The sequence below is a fragment of the Simochromis diagramma genome, unplaced genomic scaffold (genome assembly GCF_900408965.1).
Source record: "Simochromis diagramma unplaced genomic scaffold, fSimDia1.1 OVJJ01000293.1, whole genome shotgun sequence".
NCBI classification, from domain to species: Eukaryota; Metazoa; Chordata; class Actinopteri; order Cichliformes; family Cichlidae; genus Simochromis; species Simochromis diagramma.
The window spans coordinates 14,805,943-14,819,316 of NW_024386801.1; the positions used below are offsets into that span (position 1 = coordinate 14,805,943).

Below are 13,374 nucleotides of genomic sequence, written 5' to 3' on the forward strand. Positions count from 1 at the left end.
TCTGTCTGTCTGTGAAAGTCCATGTTGACATACACTACTTGAATGCATGCCTAAAGGTGCAAACATTAAACTAATGCAGATTACAGATATTCAGACAGCAGGCCAAACAAGAATGCTAATGACATTAAATTAAATATTAATAACTGATTTGATTAGCAAAAGGCTTAGAAACACATTAAAAGTTCAAAATTGCTATATTGTTCATGTATTTTGAAGCTGGAGCTGCACTCATTAATTAAAGCGCTGCAGCTGGGACAGGTAAACAGGAACTATGATACAGACTGGAACAACTTTAAAGAACAAATAAGACTAACAGGCAGCAGAACGAAATTATGGAATGAAATAAATGGAATAAAAAACAAATGATCTGGGTGGACAAGATATCATAATGACCTGAAAATGGGGTCATCTTTTCCATTGGGTGTTTTCACCTCTTCCCCGCAGGTGCTACAAACATATCACTGCTCCTCTTTGTGAGCTCTCGTGTGTCTTTTCAAGTTTGAAATCTTTACTGAATTCTCTTCCACAGTTGCTGCATGAACAATGCTTCTCACCAGAGTGGACTCACTGATGTATTATCAGTTTAGCTTCACACCAAAAAGCTTTTCACTTCCACAGAACATTTTGCAGGCTTTACTCTGACTCTCTGACACAGGAGCATTTTCCACTCTGCTGCTGTGACTTCTGTTTCCGTCACGTTTCCTTTTCTACAGCTCTGCTTTTAGAGATGATGCCGAGCCCACAGACTTGCTTTTTTTCTTTTTTTCGGCTCTCTGGTTTGGGGGATTTTCCAGACAGGGTCCGGTTACAGTTTTGCTCTTCATCTCTGCGAACGCGTTCTTTGTAAGTAGGAGTCACCATAAAGGTAGAAGTCGGCTGCCACACTGCAAAGCGCTCTCCCTCCTGACTGGTGCAAAGTTCCTTCTGTTTCTTTTTAATTGGTGGCAGGTTTGTTTTCTGCTGGTACAGACTGGACCTCCTTTCATGGTTACAGAACTGTCGTCCATGTCGGCCTATCTTTTTCTTACAGACACGCTTTTGTGGGGGGTTGGAGGAGACAAATGGAGAAAAATCCCCAAAAAAGGTTATGGCAGAAAAACACACATCTGTGTGTATGAATGGATATATGGGAAGCATACAAGGTCTTAAATAATCAGGCCCCATGTTATCTTAATGACCTTATAGTACCATATCACCCCATTAGAGCACTTCGCACTCACTCTGCAGGCCTACTTGTTGTTCCTAGAGTATTTAAAAGTAGAATGGGAGGGAGAGCCTGTAGTTTTCAGGCCCCTCTTCTATCGAACCAGCTTCCAGTTTGGATTAAGGAGACAGACACTATCTCTACTTTTAAGATTAGGCTTAAAACTTTCCTTTTTGCTAAAGCATATAGTTAGGGCTGGATCAGGTGACCCTGAATCCTCCCTTAGTTATGCTGCAACAGGCATAGGCTGCTGGGGGACTCCCATGATGCACTGAGTTTTTCCTTTTCAGTCACCTTTCTCACTCACTATGTGTTAATAGACTTCTCTGCATTGAATCGTACTTGTTATTAATCTGTGGCTCTCTTCCACAGCATGTCTTTATCCTGTCTTCCTTCTCTCACCCCAACCGGTTGCAGCAGATGGCCGCCCCTCCCTGAGACTGGTTCTGCCAATTTCTTCCTGTTAAAAGGGAGTTTTTCCTTCCGAGTGCTGCCAAAGTGCTTGCTCATCAGGGGTCATTTGATTGTTGGGTTTTTCTCTGTATGTATTATTGTAGGGCCTGCCTAACAATATAAAGCACCTTGAGGCGACTGTTGTTGTGATTTGGCGCTGTATAAATAAATTGAATTGAAATTGAATTGAAGCGTGAAAGAGCCATCCAGGAAGAAAACAGACCAGTACCTGATCTCACTATGACAGGTTATAGCAGTTTTTCCTCAGCAAATCCTGTTTCTTTAATAGTTTTTAGTGGAGGGGACAAATGCATGATGTCTAAACATTGTGGGGACATGCTCTCTCCATCCCACTGATAGCTTTATGCCTGTTTCTCTTCTAAATCAGGCTTTTCAGGGTTTGGGGAAAATACCTTCTGGAAAATAAAGATGGTGGCTGTATCCCAATTCAGGGTCTACAGCCTTAAAGGCCGCATTTTAAGGCCGATCACGTCACAGCAGCGTGCCGAAGGCTGTCCCAATTTGAAGGCTGCTCGAAATGCATCCCTCAAATGTGTCCTTCATTTCCCTGAATTTTAAGGCTGTGGCAGTGTAGACTTCGTGGCCCAACATATCCCACAATTCATAGCGCGGCAGTCGGTGTGGATAATTTTGCCGCAAACGGCAGAAGCGGAGCGGCCGAAGAGTAAACTGTGAAAAGTAAGTACTAAATATTATGTCACTTATTTATGTGCAAATGTTTAATAATGAGGAACATTAAAACATTACTGTTGGCCACATGTCGGCAAAGTTATTTGCCATTAGCGATGTTTGTACTTTCAGCGTTTACTTGGTTTTAAAGCCTTTAAAATATAATAATACAATAGTCGACCTTAATCTTACAGAGAATGTGATGATTTTGTGGATAATTAAAGTCAGCCATATATCCACAATCACAACAAGCTGAAAGTCAGTGAATGCTGCTCGGTTTGCAGTCCTGAATATCACGGCACAAGCAGGATCCACTGCACTGTTAATGTTAGCTATGTTATATTGCTGCCTCTGTTCGGTGGTGTCGAGCCAAACGGACTTTAACGTGTGTTTGAACGAGCTGACGGTTCACTCATTAAGCTGAAAGAAAGATGCTTTAATCACAGGAGTCACACATGTGTCCACTGTACCATCTGGGAACTCTTCTTGTTTAGCACTCGTAACTATTTATACCTAGAAAGGCTGAGGATGCCATTTTTACCCCATAGAAATGAAGTGTTGTAAAATAACATTTGGGGTATGCCAGATCTGGTATTTAAACTGTTGTAATTACGTACTGGCCTATAATCTGTGAAACGTATCTCAAAGAATATTATTTGTATGTACAATACTTGGTCTCACAGCAGGTCGTGACATACTGACAGCCCATAAGCTATGTATTTGTGTTTCTGGCCATGAATATCTCAACAGTATTTTGTCAACCCACGATTTTTCTATCAGTGTGCTCTCATGCTCTCGTGTCCTCTTTGAAAAGCAAAGGAAGTCTGCATCTAAAAGTCGAAGGAGTGGTGGAGGATTAAGTTGGCAGACTGTCACACCAGGTCATTTTTGTTGATAGAAAAATACGTTATTTGTTTAGGGGTACACATTAAAAAGTTCTTGATTATCTTTTCCAAAAATATGGTTTCATCTAAAATATAACAATTTATGTTGATGGACACAAAAAAGATTTTGTTACGATTTCACAAATTTTCTAGAGACAGGGCTGAACAATACCAAATCATTTTGGGCCAGAAAGAATATCTCTGTTACAAACTCGCAGCCGCAGTCAGCTTTAAGGCAAAGTGACTTTTAAATACCTTCTTTATCAAGGTAAAAAATGTAACTGCCATTAAAAATGTCTTTTCAAGTGAGATCCAGCCATGAGGGTGGCAGAAACTGCAACAAATATAGCATCAGAGTTTTATATAGATATTTTACATGGGACTGGATTGATTATAATACAGGTACAGTAACGCTGAGTCATAAATATGTTAACAGTGTAGCAGTGGTAGTGGTAATTATGCATTTTTACATTAAAAAAGTAAGTACTTCATATATTCCTTTGTTAGCTGACAGTTCTTCATACCTACTATGTGTCCTCTTATCTCTGGTTTCTGGGTGACCTTCAGCAGTTGGTGAGTACTGATCTCCTTCTGATACTGGAGGATCCTTTTTTCAACTTCTGAGGAGATTTCCTCAGCAACAGCAGCTAGTCTCTCCGTGATAAACCGTCTTAAACTGAACTGAAATGAAGACAGTTTTCCTTAAGCAACCAAATTATTTCTTCGTCTGGGCATCAGAGTCCACCCTCTTAACATAAAGCAAATTGGAAGCTATCATCTATTAAGCTAGCGGTTCCCGCCTTTTCAGGCTTACTTTCAGATCATTGGTCCGATCCTAGAGGCTGCCTTGATGTTACCAGGGGTGTTTCCTTGGTTTTTGAAATGTGGGGGGGTAGGGCACAGGAGGGGCAGGGTGGGCCACAGGAAAGACAGTGTAGACATTAGCATGGGCCGGGGTTTTTCCATGGCTTTTGAAATAGGGTGGCACAGGGTCCAATAATATTTAATTTAACTAACGCACCCTTATTTTTGATTCATGACTGTTCATATGATTTATGCTTTTTTCTTTTTTACTTGGAGATTATTTTAATTGCTTGCATGCTGCCAGTAAGCACTAATTATAATAATACAGCATGCAATATTAGATTTATATTACAAAATTTGAAAAATAATAAAGACTTATAAGTATATGTTATAGTTAACAAAGTGTAGTATTTGACTGCAAAATATAGTGGAGCCATAGCGAAATCCATCTTTCATACTGTAAGTGGATTCAGTGGTATTTTTATGGTACTAACCTTCTATATGGTCATGGCACATAGTTATGGCCTGCCCTGCAGTGCCTCTGACGCATGACTCCTGAGAAATGATAACAGGTTGGCTTAGTTGAGGCAGAGGCACAGTAGTGCACGACTAATTGAGTAATCCTAATACTAATACTAGTACTAATTAATCCCTTTTGTTATTTTCATTTCAAGTGTTTTTTCTTCAATAATACCAGGTTTGTAATGCCCAGTACACACTCCTCACGCTGCCATTTTCTCTTTACTCTATTTAGTTTATTTTTAATCTTATTTGTCTTGTTTATTGTCAGTGTCAATATTATTATAATTATTGTTGATTGTTATTATTTACAGCTCCTCTCTGACTGCTCGTGGCTTTTTGATAGCCTGAGGTAAATTCCTTTTTTTTGTGTTTAGACACTTGACAATAAAGTTTATTCAGGTAATAAGTCTGTAGTGCACGTTGTTTTAGACACACACCTTATTTTTGCTCCAGGGCCTATATTATTTAGTTTTTCTAACTGAGAAATATATAACATCAGCATATAAAATGGTACTTGTCTTTTCTCAGACTCAGATATCTAATGTTGTGAAAGTTATCATCAGTAAAATCCCAGCATTCCCATCTAAACGTTGCCATCTCATCTGCACAAAGCTTGTAGCGTATCTTTGTATTCATGCCTTGCAGTTTGTGAGAACAATGCACAGTCACTTTATTAAGTATAACTTATTATTACTTGATTTGACCCCCTTTTGTCTTCCCTTAACTCTTCATAGGAGAGAATCAACAAGCTTGAGCTTGAAACTTTCCTCAGACATTTAAGTCCACATTGATATGATAGTGTCACACATTTTCTGCAGATGTTGTGAATCTGCTGTTCTCCCCCATCTCAAAAGCACTTTGTTGGATTGAAATCTGATGATTTGAAGTATGAACTTGTCATATTCAAGAAACCAGTTTTAAAATGATCTGAGCTTTGCGACAGCAGCAATACTCAGGCAGGCTCTGGCATTTAAGCAATATTCAGGTGATACAAAGGGGCCTATAGTGTGTCCAGAAAACATTTGTCACACCATTACACCAGGACCACCAGCCTGAACCGTTGATTCAAGCCAGGACAAGTCCATGCTTTCATGCTGTTTATACCAAATTCTGACCTTAGTATTCGATTGTAGCAGCAGAAATCGAGAGTAACATTTTTTCATCTTCTATTGTCCAGTTTTGTTGAGCCCCTGTAAACTGTAACCTCACTTTCCTGTTATGATCTAACAGGTGTGGCACCCAGTCTCGTCTTGTGCTGCTGTAGCCCATCTACTTCAAGCTTTTGAAGTGTTGTAGATTAGGAGATGCTCTTCTGCACCCCTTGGCTAGGGTGAGTTGTTATTTGAGGTACTTTTGCTGTAATATCAGCCCAAAGCAGCCTGGCCATTCTCCTCTGACTCCTTGTATGAAGAAAGCATTGTCACCCAGAGGAGTCCTGCTCTTTGGAAACACAGGGAACATTCAAACTCCACACAGATGTGCCCAGGGAGAGAAGAGAATCAAACCCAAACCCAATATTTCATCCATGAAACCTTAATTTAACTTTTACTTTATTAAAGACATTATTGTTAAATGACTTTAAGGCATCTAAATGGTAAATATCTTTAACAAGTCCTCACTTGGACACCATTCACCAGTCGTTTCAACTAATTTCACATAGAAATGAGAAACATGGAGTGCAACTGAAACTTTAATCAATGATATAATTATCTCTTTCAGAACATAGGCAGTAGCTGCTTGTGTGTGCTTTATTGATCTTTACCTTTATTAAACACAATACAAAAACCCATATAAAAAAATTACATTCTTTATAACCACAAAATATAAGTTTATCTTTATTTAACAAAATCAGAAGTTCAATAATACATTTACCATCAGGGGAAAGAGTTCACAGAAGAATTGAGGCACAATTTGGATGAAGACTTAAGAAGCCAGTCAGCAGCTTTGAGCAGCGAGGCAGTAGAAACCGGATGCAATTCAAACAAATGCGACCTACTTTCATGGCATCATATTTCAGTTTATTCATGTACAGAGTCTGATAGTCCACCTCCCAGAACACTGATTTCATATGGTGCTAGAGACTGTGTACAAACATCTACGTCACCAAATGAAATCAGTTTCTGAGTGCAGTTCTTTACTCAACAAGTCTTCTGATTGACACTGTTAATAGGTTTAATACAGAAAAGGACATTCTTGTATATTCATGGCCTGGCAAGCTTCCTGTAGCAAAGTGGATGCAGGTTTAGCTCAAAGGCTGCTGCTGTTTGAGGGCGGAAGCTGGCTGTATTTGTTCAGTTGCTAATTTCCCAGATGAACACCAGAGGGTGTGGTTACACAGCCGGCTAGAGCCATGACAGAAGTGGTGCAAGGAATTTAGCTCGGATCCGAAGGGATGTTTTTGGAGAAACTACCTCAGCAAAGCTGGTTGGAAACTCCTGGGTGCCTCCTGGTGTTCCACCTACCTGATTGTGCAGACCTCTGCTGCAAACGACAAAAAAATCTGAATCAGGCTGCTGACCAACGTCACACTGTGCATCATGAAATGCATGAAAATAAAGAATGATAACACAGGCGATATTTACACATCAGTAATGCTCCTTTTGAACATTAAATCTGGCTTTTTAGGACATTTCTGATTATAATATAGACAGTGGTTCTTGAACTAAGACGTAGGATGTAAACTTTTTTGATTTCTTAAGAGGGCAATCAAGAAAAAATGTTTTGAAAACCACTGTATTAGTCGATGCTCCTGTTACACAGGAGCAAAGCTTCAAATAATGAGGCGAGTTATTATACAACTAAAACCTCTGAGCCAAAAGCGCAGACTGCTGGAAACAGAAGAACAGAAAAAGATTATTTTGAACTGCCTATTTTGAAAGTCATGCAAAGTTCCTCTAGTAGAGATTATAAATTAGAAATGAGTGTAACAGACTCCTTTTAAAATAAAGCCAAAACATACACTGGTTTTGTGTGAAGCTTAAAAATAATCACCTCTCAATTGAACAAGTGAAGTATCTCATTTGTATGTAAACCAAAGAGTAGGCTAACTAGAAATGCACTTGGAAAGTACAGTGCTATGTGAAAGGCCCTCATAGCTCACAGTGTTAAAGAAAGATATCTACACCCACATCCACACCAACAACTGTTCCTTTTCACACCTGTTCCATCTCTTTACATGATTTTGTGAAATTTGCCCAACAACAAATGATGCTGAAAACATGTTGGATCTCCCTGATGGAGGTTTTATGGTGGAGTTTGTACCAAATTTCACTTTTACTGTCTATGCTCAGGCTGATAATGCAAAGGCATTCTTTTTAACAGCCAGCAGGGGGCGACTCCTGTGGTTATAGAACGAACAGTAAACCCAAATGTTCTCAATTGCTAATTTCAAGTTTTATTGAACCCAGCATTGGAAAATTACGATCCCAATTTGAGTCAAAAAGATCAATCAATGTTCTGGTTTGTCTTTCAGAAACAAAATTGACAAATGCAAAATGTGTAACTATTCCTTTAAATGTGGGATGCGATTAAGTAATTACACAGAAGCAGGTTGGGTAACATTCACAGGGCAGGGATAGAACAATAGAATAGAGACAATCCTCTATTCAGCTTTCTTATAGGGTTAAAGCGTCAAGACTTTGTTTTCAGTATCTGAACCAAGTACAATAAACAGCTGAAATTAAGTGTGCACCATAAAGGTATGCAGCAGGTCTAGCAGGTCTTATAATAATGTTTCAACCACAGAAGCTATGAAGCTCTGAGTCATGTTCGTTCTCAGATGGCTTCATTTGAACGTCAGTTTAAATGGGGTGAAGTTCATCACACCTCGCCAAATCCCACTGAACATATGGAGCAACAAGCAGCGACACTAAGCTGGAGAGTAAAATAATGCTTGATTTCAATGAAGGGAAAGATTAGTCTCTGTGCAATCTTCCCACATCATGAAAAATTTATTTTTCATGGATGAATAAAGACAAAGGAAATGAATTCACCAATGTGTCACCAAACTGTGGTGGTGACTGAGGATCCAAAGAAACAGTAGTCATCAGTGCATCTTTCATTTCCACAGTCCTTTTACCTGATATCATCTGCTGTCTCAGAATATAAAGCAAGAATGAGTCATTTTGACATCACTCTAAAATGCGGAGAATAAGTCAGGGGAGACTCTGCTTGATTCAGGGAGGAAGAAGGATGTGAAGGGGTCATTCTACTAAGTGCTTCCTGAAGGTGCTGTGGCTTCAGGTGAAATATCCTCAGCACCCTTAAGCGAGTTCAGTTAAAGGGCAAGCAATTATCCTTACTAGTGGAAGGCATAACCCCAGAAACATCTGCAGTTATGTGCTGGTGAGGCACAGGGATGAGGGACGGAGGTGACACAAACACGGAGGATCTGATATTTCAGTTCCTGAAATAGCATCTGATGAATTTGACAATTCTGAAGTTCAGAGTGACGTAAATCAAACTGAAAGTTGATTTAAATCAGTCTTTTAAAGTATTTATTTCACATTAAGGTACTCTGTTTTAAAGGAAAACAGTTGAAAAATTCCTGTTGAATCATTGTTTTTGCTCAGATGTTATCAAACGTACACCAGCAGGGGTTTAACATTAAACCCAACCCTGTTTCCAGGAATGGATAACTCACTGGTTGCTGTAGCTTAACCTTTACCAGATTGGGTTGAGAATGCTATTGATCTTCGCACCTAACTCTAGGCAAGGCAGTGAGTAAACACAAATTCCAACATGTCAGATTATTACTCCAAGACAATGAGAAAGAAGTATGATAGGAACCCAAGGGGTCTTTTAGGATTCAGAAAACTGGTAAGGAAAACCATCCCTGAATGCTTAAAAATACAACACTGAAGACTAGTTCATCCACTTCCTGGCCCAGTTACAACCTGTGAATACTTAACTCTTTCGTGGATGAAATATGCATGGTTATTTTATGTTATATATGTATAAATTCAATTATTAAAGAAGACCTATCATCTTTTTTAAAAGTCTGCGCACTGTTACATTGGTTGCTTATAATAAATAGCAGTTTATAATAATTACTTCATTGTCTTCCTTCTCTCACCCCAACCAGTCGCAGCAGATGGCCGCGCCCCTCCCTGAGCCTGGTTCTGCTGGAGGTTTCTTCCTGTTAAAAGGGAGTTTTCCCTTCCCACTGTCGCCAAAGTGCTTGCTCATAGCCAGTCATTTGATTGTTTATTGGTTGATTATTCTCTGTATGTATTATTGTAGGGTCCACCTTACAATATAAAGCTGTTGTTGTGATTTGGTGCTATATAAATAAAATTGAATTGAATTGTATGTAGGGGTAATTGGTGGGGGTCAAAAGATCAGGCTTTAGACTGTTACAGAGTGAAGATACTGCTAATATGAAGACCTCAGGGGCATGCCTCTCCCACATAAGCCCCACCCAGCAGCTGTTAAAATCTTCTGTTTACAGGGGGCCAACCAATCAGAGGAAAGGTGGAGGAAGCAGAAGAGCTCTGGCTTGTTTCAGACAGAGGCTCATTATCAGATATTTTAAGATTAGATTTAATGTAATCTTACATTAAGATTAGCAAAACATGAGCATCAGGCTGATCAGAACTTTTTGCCGTCTGAGGACCGAGGGTGATGTCAATCAAACCCTGTTTAGAGGGCACAGTACTAACCACTGGTGTGACATAGCTATGAGTTTTCTGATACTGCTTGAAGCGATCAAATGAATGACCTGTTAACAAATGCTGACGTGACACGTGAAAGGGTTAAACTTAGAAGTGTGTCATGCGTCAAGAGAAAAACCCTACATCCTGGACTTAAAGCAATCAACCTTGTGACAGATGAGTCAGAAGAAAAAAAATCCTGGGCTTTTTTTTAAACACATTGATGGTGATCATTGATTATGCATGCATATATATGAGCCTCAGCATGACAAAGAGTGCAAAGGAATAACACAGAAACACAGCTATTACTACTATCATTTGCTATAGGTAGGATGACTAACAGGGGGATTTTAAAGACTTGCTACTGTGCTGCTAATTATTCTGGACCTTTATTTCTTTGCCTGAGATCCGGGACTGCACAGACAAAAGAAGGCTTCATTGCACACCGGACTTAAATGACAGAATGAGGTTTGCAGGGAGTGTTCTGTAGCTAAATATATACCTCCACCAATGTAGGACAGAATCCAGGTGTGGTCACCTGATGTTCAGAAGCGTAATATCTAGCTATGAAAGCAGGAGAAAGTTTAGAGCAGACAAACATCCAGAATAATTCAGCGTCAAGGTTGGATGTTGAGCCGTTTTCTTGCGAGTAATGATGGAGCAACAGAGAGAAAGAGTTTCTCAGCAGTGGCTCAGAGGCAGAGGACCTTATGATACTCACTGCCTTTGCGTTTACTAGACAGAAACCAAAGATAGAAATTTTACACGATTCCCAAATTCTGGGCTGGTTCTCATCCCGGAAAAAGTGCAGATAAATTGTCAACTATTGCCCTAATGGACTTGTGCTTTTTCACTTGATGGTAATCATTAAAGCTTGGAAAAATAAAAAGTGAAAGATTGTGGCTTACTGTGCTTTAAAAGTTGAGTGAAAATGAAACTGCTAAGTCATTTTCTGTAACAACCAGAACCATTACACAAAATAACACAGTAACAAGACATAAGGTCAGCATGTTAAAATGATATCTGTGTCTTCATAACACACAAATTAAAATAAATATATGAATAAAAAGAACAAATACATAAGCACAGGAATAAACACAAACACTTACCGAGCCGCCAGTCACCTGCGACACAGTGAATGACTTCCTCCTTGAAGACGTTTTCATACTCGCTTCTCCGGTTTAAAGCCACTCCTGTCCCGTACTGAGGCGTCCTGTATTATATTGTACTGTAGGTTCTGAGCTCCTCAGGGCTGTCTTCTCTCTGCGTAAGTGTGTGAGAGAGCTTGATGAACGACAGAGGAGTTATGAGATGGAGATGCCGCTGTGAGCTCAGCCCTCCTTCCTTTCTCTCTTTTTACAGTCAGTATGAGCTGTTCATCCACTCTGCTGCCAGAGTCATTATTGTAACTGTGAGTCAACGCGGGCTCCACACAAACACAGGCACACACACACACAGGCACACACACACACACACACACACACACACACACACACACACACACACACACACACACACACACACACACACACACACACACACACGAAGGCAAGCTGCACTTTATTCATATTTATATTTACAGTCATTTATGAAAGACGTAAACAGGGAGAATAGAAATGTCTTGAAAGCTTTACAAACGTGTTCCCACATGATAAAAACCCTCATAAAAAATCGACAGTAGCTGCTACCAAAGAGCTCACACACATTACACAAACATTACACACCCAGCATGACAAAGCATCCTTGGACTAGCCAGCACCAACAAGCGATTACTCTATGTGCGCACTTCATCCACATAAATCCATAGATTGATCTCCTCCATGGTTGTTTGGGGCCAAATGTAGAATGCTGTGAAAATACCACACATAGAGTAATTTTTTTCCCTTCCAGTGTAGGCCTCCGCTGGATTCCTGACCTGCAAATTGGCAAATTAAATTGTGTGCGGTGAAAAACAGAGGAACACAGCCCTGTTAAACTAACCACAACATAAAGTATCCTATCATTAACAGAAAAAACAGGCTTGAGCTTCCTCCGTGATGAGAACCACACAAGCTGGGAAATTCCCTGGCCGAGGGGGGAAGGGGAAAGGATGAAATAGGATCCATATGGAGGTGACAGGTGAGAGGGCACGACTCACAGACCGGGAATCTCACTCTGCATTCCTCTGGCTTGACGGGAAACAGGATAATTGCTCTTCCGGCGTAGTAAACTCATGTGCATGCATATTGGAACACCAGACCACATGACCAAGCTTCCTTTTCCCAGTATCCATTCCTCCGTTGTGAGTCAGCTGACCACAACATGACTCGTTCATCTCCTCCTTTGATCTTTCCATCCTGAAGATGCCAACGGAAGTGGCTGAAAGGTCTGAGTCACATTCACTTCTCACCCTGATTTCACCGTAAAACCCTCCTCTTCCCCCTCACTCACTACAACAACATCCACATTTTGATCCAGCTGTCATCAATCCAGCATCCACCTACACAATATAAGCACTTGTTTTTACTCACTCTGCCTTTTACCTCCCACCTCATTCACTTTCCTCCATCCGTCTATCCTGAGATGAATAAACAGCCCCAGCATTTCAAGGAATACCTCTGGATGTGTATCGTCCCACAGCCATCTCCTGCTCTCAATCCAACCTCCTGACTGACGTAGATCCCTAATCCTCACCAGCCGCCTCACCGGAGGAAAGCTCTGCTATAAAGACAGCGAGACTGAAAATATCTCTCCTCTCCTCGCTCTGATGCACTCTCCGTTTCTCTTCCTTCTTCTCTCTCTCTCTCGCTCTATCTCTCTCACTCTGTTTACAACTGAAGAGCAGCTATAGAGACATGAGGCATAGTGAAACTGGTTCCCTGTAGATTATGAAGTCATGATGACCGGGGCATGCTGATCCAGTCATTACACCTTATGTTATGGGTTTATCCAAATAAACTGACTTCTCTGAAAATCAGTTGCATTTATATTTGTTTAGGAAACAAGAACAAGAAGTGAAATTGAAGCAGGAGAGTGACATTTTTAGAAATGCACTCACTGGTATTCCTCGCTCGATTTAACCCCTTAATTCCATGTTTTCTAACAGCTCCGGAGACCTGATGCCAAAATTTGGATTAACTTTGGGCGTGTTGTCATGTGCAAAGATGGAGAGGAGAAAGCAAAACAA

At 40.3% G+C, this 13,374-nt stretch overlaps 1 long non-coding RNA gene across 1 annotated transcript; it reads right to left on the bottom strand.

Annotated features, from left to right (window-relative positions):
- Positions 1–5,743: 5,743 nt before the first annotated feature.
- LOC120730012 lies at positions 5,744–12,968 on the bottom strand. Its single transcript, XR_005695036.1, has 2 exons — positions 11,318–12,968; positions 5,744–7,038 (listed from the first exon to the last, which is right to left on the bottom strand). It is a non-coding gene; the product is annotated as an uncharacterized LOC120730012 (long non-coding RNA).
- Between the last annotated feature and the right edge of the window lie 406 nt (positions 12,969–13,374).